We start from the raw sequence: 7,688 nt of genomic DNA, 5'->3' as shown, positions 1-7,688 counted from the left end.
TTCACTGTGAAGAAAATGACAATACATTTATAAATGGATGAACAAGATGTCTTTAAAAGAAACTATATCAAGTCCTTTCTATGTTCAATAGAATTGATCAAAATATTTTAATTTTTTTCCTTTATATAGTGAAATGGAGACTTGAAAGAAGTATAAGTGGGTCCCTTTTTAAAAATTTTTATTTAAATTTTTTATTTTAAGCATTTATTAAAATTAGTAATTCTAGCCGTGGCTGGGTAGCACAGTTGGTTAGAGCGTTCTCCCAATATGACAAGGTTGTGGGTTTGATTCCTGGTCAGGGCACATACAAGAATTGATCAATGAATCCATAAATAAGCAGAACAATAAATCTCTCTCTCTTTTTCTCTTTCTTCCTCTATCTTTCTAAAATATCAATACACACATTTTTAAAAAATCAGTAATTCTAAAGCACTAACTTTTATAATTCATCTGAAAAGTAGACAACAGTGACCAAAGCATTTGCCTTGCCTTCAAAAAGCTTCCAGTCTAATGGTAAAGACAAAGTAGTTATAGTGCAATGTGACAGTGTGTAAGGAAACCAAGGCACTGAAGTGGAACATTCATCTCCCACAATCACACAAAACAAAACACATTGTATAAGATCATGGACTCAATGAATCTTTGGTTAAGTTCTCACACTGATCAGGGGTGACATTTGATGAAGCATGCTACTCAGTTCACTGCAAAATGATAGATTCCTTAAAAATCAAGAAATGTTGCTGGAATAGACTCATTGCCATTGAATCAAACTTTATCTCACCTTCTTCTTTAGCTTCTAACCTTTCCCACTCTATTTCTGAAGTTCCTGTTGTACTTATAGGAGTTTCTCTTGTATTTGATCTTTTTTTTTTTTTTTCTAGAACACCTCATCTAATCTGTGACCTTAAGAAAATCCATATGATCTCTTTTCACTTTTAACTTTTTTAAGCAGAAGTTGATGATCCTCTGGTTCCTTTTATTCTGCACTCTTCTCCCCAAAATATTTCCAGGTCCAATCAAAAACTCAGTTGCTTTTTGGCACACTACTGATAGTTCAAGGTCAGTACTTAATTTTTTCTAAAATAACTAGTGCACTGTAAATGTATTTTGTAAGACTATGCCCCCTCCCACTTTTCACCAACTTAGCTCATGTACTCAGATGTCTAAGGTATTCACTTTTCTTTCATGAGAATCTGGCACATATTTCAAAAGCTCTCTACCTCAATTCCTGTAATCATCTTGAACTATCTTAAAATCCAGTTGTATGACTCATCAAATCCAGTTTTTAAACCACTCTGTATTATTTATGTACTGAGCATTGTATATACCATTAGGAATGCAAAGTTCATTATTTCAGAGCCTCTAGCATTAAGCAGCTCATATTGTGAGACAGGCAAGTGAACCAAATAGTTACAGTGCAAGCTTTTATGAAACTTAAAAGGAATTTGCTTAAAGACCTGTGAAAAGAAAAATTTTAATATGACATATGCTGTTTTACAACCTTGATGCCAATCTAGTTGGTTAATCTGACACCTACATCTTTGCTCCCCATCTCTCAGTTTCCCGTTACCACCCACGGGAACTCCAGACTTGATTCTTCTTGAACTTCTTCATGCTTTAACCATGCCATGCCTTTTGTAATTTTGTCCTGTTTTTTCATGTGGTTCCATCTGTCTGAAATATCTACCACCCCTGTTGGCCATCTGTCAAACTCCTGTGCATACTTTTTAGCTTAACTACAGGATGAAAACTTCCCTAATAATACAAAGAAGGTTGAAGTAACAGCTCTTCTGTTCTTCCATGCCCTTTGTGTGTACTTCTAGTATTTGTCATTGTATCTTACAATAATTTAAAGTGCCAACTCTTTAACATGTCTCTGAGCTCCTAGAAGGTAGAGACTGAATATATATATATTTAGTACCTGGTGCATAATAAATGGTCAACTTTTTTATGAAATAAAGATAGACACACAGAAGAGGGAAGATGTTAGAGAAATGCACATCAAAGGAAATGTCTCTTACTCTTAAGATGTTCCTTAGGTGCAATTTCCTGTTAATAATTGATTAATTTTTAAGTGTAATGAAATTTGTCTCTAAGGTCTCTGAATTGTCTAGACGTCTTTAGTAGTCCAGTAAGCTAACTTCTTTTAGAAGCAAACCTCACATTAAAGTGGCTCAAGACAGTAAGTTTTATTTTGTTCATATAAATTCCAAAGCCAATGTTCCTATTAAATAATTCAAGGTGGCCTGATTTCATGTGGTGTCTCTCACAACTTCAGGCTCCATCCAGCTTATGAATTTGCCATCTGTAAAATAAGGTTTCTAAGTTTGTTGAAAATGGAAGAGATTGTATATTTAATCTCTCAGCCAAGAATTGACTCATATCAATTCTGCTTATATTTCATTGGCTAGAATTAGTCACTAGACACCATCAATATATTAAGAGGACTGGGGGATATTCCCAGCTACAACTTACACTATAGAGACCCTGAATATTGGTGGTCTATTAGCCCTTTGTGTCCCACAAGTGAACTGACTTAAATAGTTATAAATAGTTATTATCCCAGAGCTAGTATTTAATAATTGAGAAGAATGTGAACTCACCAAATTATGCATCTATAGATGGCTAGGGAAGAGGCTTAACTAACTATGGGTTGAATAAAATATTTCTTCTTAAAGTGTTCTCTTTAATTTGGATGAGCTTTTAAAGTTACAATTTAATTGATGTAGAAAATGAAGAACTATGTCTGTTTCCCTGCATTTTATTGTTGCTTTAGAGAAAATATATTTTTAATTCATGGTTGATTATAAAAATATAGTTTTTATTTCAAGTTCAGAAAACTGGTACAAGGTATTGGAATTTTGTTTTGCCCTTGGTCTGAGTGATCTAAGTCTGTGAAAAGCAGTTGCTCCTCACTTCTGAATTCTGTTCTGTGACATATGGGCTCACAATTTTGGCTCAGCTATAGTGAAATACAAGTTTGAGTGTTTTGTTATTGAACCCAAATATGTACCTACACAGTGTCTAGAGTCTAAGAGAACTAGCTCAGATTGTTTTCTTGCTAAATTGTTTATTGATTGATGTCTGCATGCCAGGAAATTACGTACAAAGCCCTAGACCTCGGTAAAATCTAGGTGAAATTATATAAGATTATTTCCTGTAGGATATAGCAGAAAACTTTTTATATGCTAATATTGATCTTTCTTACTACCATTACTGCTGCCTACTACTGTGACTTGAACATAGAATTGTATCTCTTCACTTGATAGGTGTTTATTGTGTCATTTTTCGTTTGCTAATTTTAGTCCAGGGTGTGAAGAATACAAAAGTTATTAAAATTTATTGTAAAACTCTAAGATGCAGTGTTTCCTAAAATTAATTAACACAGATCCCATTTTTGAAGAACATATTTTAATTGCCAGCATGCTAAGGAACACCAGTATTACTCTTAACACACTTTAGGAAATAATATCTTTATATCTCGAGCAACAGACACAATTGAAGGAAAAGTGATATAGTAGGATAAAAATGGGTTTCCGAATGTGACACAACTGAGTTTGGATTCTTCCTTTTGCTGTGTTATATCTAAGTTAAAGTGAATTTTCTAATCACTCTGAATCTCTCATTCCTTAATCATAAAGTAAAATTGTTTTTATGATTAAATTAGAGAACATATAGGAAATGACTGTGCAGAACACAAAGTATAGTAGTTCCTCAATAAACTGTTAGTTTAACTATTTTTACTTCAGCTTCCATGTTTAAAATCAAAATAAGAAAGCTTTGAAGACTCTAGGTTTTGGTGTTAGTCACTAGATTACAGACAGCTTCTCTACCTCTCAAAATAAAAATAAATAAATAAATAAATACCAAAAAGCCCTAAAAACAAATCATAACTTTGTCCATCCAGTAAGAACAGTATCACCTGGCAGCTAACAATGTGTACTTTTGAAGCTTCACAACATAACTATGGAAGAGCCTTTCCCAAGTCACCAAATGCATTGTTACCACTTTCACATAGTATTCCAAATGTTTAATAATATAAAGGAATATTGAGAGTTATGTTTGAGGAAAATTGCCAGCATCTTGCAACAGTAAAACAATTATGCTCAGAAACCATATAGAATATCTTTGTCTGCTTAGCCCAATAACAAAACAGTTTACTGGGAAGAAAAATATAGGTTGAATATTCAGTTTTGCATTTCCAAAATATATTAGCTGGTGAACTGATAGTCACATTATTGTCTTCCATCCGTTCATCTAATCTTTCATCCTTTTATTCATACATTCATCCACTAATTCAACAAATATTTGCTGAGTATCTTGTTTTCTGGAAATTTTGCTAGGCATTAGGAGGCAGTAGTAAGCAAAACTACATATGATTCTTACTCTTGTGGAACTTAAATTGATTGTACCAGAATTAACTAATAGTGCTATCTAACATAATTGGTCTTAATTTTTTTTTTTTAAATGTATCTTTATTGATTTCAGAGAGAGGAAGGGAGAGGGAGAGAGAGAGGTAGAAACATCAATGATGAGAGTCATTGTTTGGCTTCCTACTGCACGACCCCTACTGAGGATTAAGCCCACAACCGAAGCATGTGCCCTGACTGGGAATCGAACCAAGATTGCCTGGATCATAGGTCAATGCTCAACCACTGAGCCATGCCAGCCGGGCATAATTGGTCTTAATTCTTACAGCAATTCTATAAGATAGGTACTGTTATTATCTCAATTTTATGAATCTACTGAAGTGCAGAGAGATTATATCAATGTCTCAGAATTGCCAAGTGCTAAAAGGACTCAGACATATGATTGCAAAGTCTGCATGTTTAACCACCCTGATACATTGCTATTAGTGTAGAGACTTCTATCTGTACAAAGATATATCACTAAGGGCTTAATGAAAGCAACCTGAAGATTTTTAGTTTTATGTAATAGGTACATATTAATTATTGATAGTGACATATATTTAAGCAGACAGATTTTTTAATTCAAGTAATGAGAAGGGTTACTATTTCTAAAGAGCCATCTGATACAAATCAGACATTGGACTTTTGTAGGGTATTGAGTTTTAGGCTTTACTCAAAGTTGAGTATGAATGTCAAGAGATAAACTCATATAAAATAGTTTTAGTTATACCACATTAGATATGTTGGGTCATCCTGTTCCACTTGGTTCCAACAGTGACATTATATTTTCAAAGCCATTGCTCTACCATCATTTTTCACTATCTTCTCCAACATTGCTAGTAAATTGATATGTTTTCAATATGACAGATGTAACAAAATGGCTATTTTAAGACAGAACTAATTTAAGTATATAGAAAGATGAGCAATTCATTTTGTATTTTATTTGCTCTTTCATACAGATTATAACACTAGCATATATAACACAATTGTTTATTTTATTTTTAAGGGCAGAGAAAATATTCTCTATTTAATGAATTTCATTATTTTACTTCTTTTAATTTCACTGTTTTAACAAAGAAGCATTTGTGTACCTGAGAAAACAAATCTACTTCAAGAAACAATCCTTGCTTTAAGAAAATAATGTATTATTTACTTTGAGACTCAAGTAATAATATAAATCATTACTCAACTGCCAGCATAAAAAACAAAATATTTGATTTACATCTATTTTCATGAAGCTTCCTCTCCCCAACTTTTTTTGTTTTCAATAACTACTTGCGGAATCAAAGATAGCACTGAAATATTGCTAGATGTACAAAAAAATTTGTCTACTTTAAAACTGATATATTAACCCTTCCTAACATATACTCTATTTTTTATAGATTTTACCAAACTTTTTTTGTTTTGTTTCTATCAGTTGGAACTTCAATGTAATAATTTTCTCTGGTATCATTACTAATTTTAGTAAAAATAAGAATACAAAAACCAAATTTGCTCACCTAGTGTATAATCCTTATATTTTTTTCACCCTTCTTAACTAAATATTCCAAGGTACTAGATAGGGAAAATTTGGCATTTCACAGTCAATGCTTTATTTTCTGTGTAGATAACTCTAAATATTAAATTGACTCCAGACCTTAAGCATTTATTTGGACTTTTATTTTAATAAACATAGAATATTTTTATTTAATTTATTTTGCATAACATAAGTATATTTCATTTAATTTATTGAAAGTCTTTAGAGATCTAATAGCTTCTTTTTGTTGGTTTTCCCATCTTGAAAGGGGCAGGTAGCCCCTAACTTTATATGCATTAATGATTCGAAACAGTATGAGGAAAGTGCCTGGAATATAGCAGGCAATCAGTAAGTGGTAGCTAAATTTTAAATATTAAATATCCTCTGAGATAGATATTTGTGAATGATAAATATGGTATAATTGATTCTTAAAATGCATATGGCAATTTTTATTCTGTATAGTCACAATAGTTATTTTGTCAAAATTGCTTTTCCAGGTATACCCTCCGCTTTACTTTGAGCTATTTCCACTCTGAGTATTTAGCCGCCACTATATAATATTATAATGTTAGTAGCTTTTAACTCAATCTTCTAGCAGTTAAGAGTATTTATTCTTCCTGTCTTCTTTTCATTTAATTCACTCTTATTCTTTCATTCATTCATCTCACTCATTTATTCATTCACTCATGGTACCCTCACTTAACAAAGTTTTATTGAAAAACAACCATGTGCAATAAAAAAAATGTTAACATTGTGCTTACCCTTCAAGAGTTCGTAGACTACTTAGAGTACTTTTTTATTCAGGAAACGTTTATTGGGTGCAAATTTGTGTTAGGTTCTGTTCTAGTTAGGTTCTCTTCATGTGAACATGAAGAAGAAAAGTACCCTGTCCTCTTGGAGCTTGTATCGTCGTAAGAATAAAAAACAGTTCTATGTAATAAATAGGAGACAATTTTATACAAGCAGCAGTAGGTGTATAAAAGGTAGCATGGGGAACATAGCTGTCCTGACTGAACAAAGTATTTCCTCATGATCAGAGATACATAACTTATAGAATCCTTTTCTATAAGTTGGATTTTTTCAATATCTCCGTTTTGATGCCACTCTCTGTCATTGTCCTGCTGTGTGCTTTAGTTTGTCCTGAAGCTAAGTAGTCCAGGAATCATAATTGATTTTTATTTTCAGATAATTAATTCTCCTCTAATGTAGTTTATTTTTTCAGTTTGGGAAATGAGAGCAAATACCTCTCTGGTTGCTTGTCTTCATACTGTTGGGCTAAAGTGGAAATTGGGGGTCTTTTTTCTGCTTCCCCTTTGTCCACTTGAATGTGTCTCTGGCAAAGAGAACTTCCCAGTGAGAATCAGATACTTGTACAGCGAAAGAGCTGCTGAATGCCTAAGGCATGTCTGAGCAAGATTTACTGCCCTATTTATAAGACAACAGGGTGCTTTGCTTAGAAAGCTCAGCTTCTTCTGGGAGCCCACAGGCAAGTCGGTTACCAAGCAACGACTGATTTCTCATGAAAACCGAATATAAAAGCCTACATCATTAATTAAACAGATAAAGATACAGTCTTCCCATGGTTACCAACCTGCAAGCAATGAAGTTCTGCATCTAATATGTATAAATTGTCATTGTGGTTTTACAAAGATGTTTTTGTTTTAATCATATACAGCAGGTAACTGCTGTGAGGAAAGGAAAGATGCGGCCTGTACTAAAAGTTCACTTTTTGGTTAGGGCAGATGGATAATTTTTATCAGAAA

The sequence above is a fragment of the Miniopterus schreibersii genome, assembly GCF_964146895.1.
Source record: "Miniopterus schreibersii genome assembly, chromosome: 8".
Classification (NCBI taxonomy): Eukaryota; Metazoa; Chordata; class Mammalia; order Chiroptera; family Miniopteridae; genus Miniopterus; species Miniopterus schreibersii.
The sequence above is the reverse complement of the archived record's forward strand: the minus strand, read 5'-3'. Positions refer to the sequence as shown.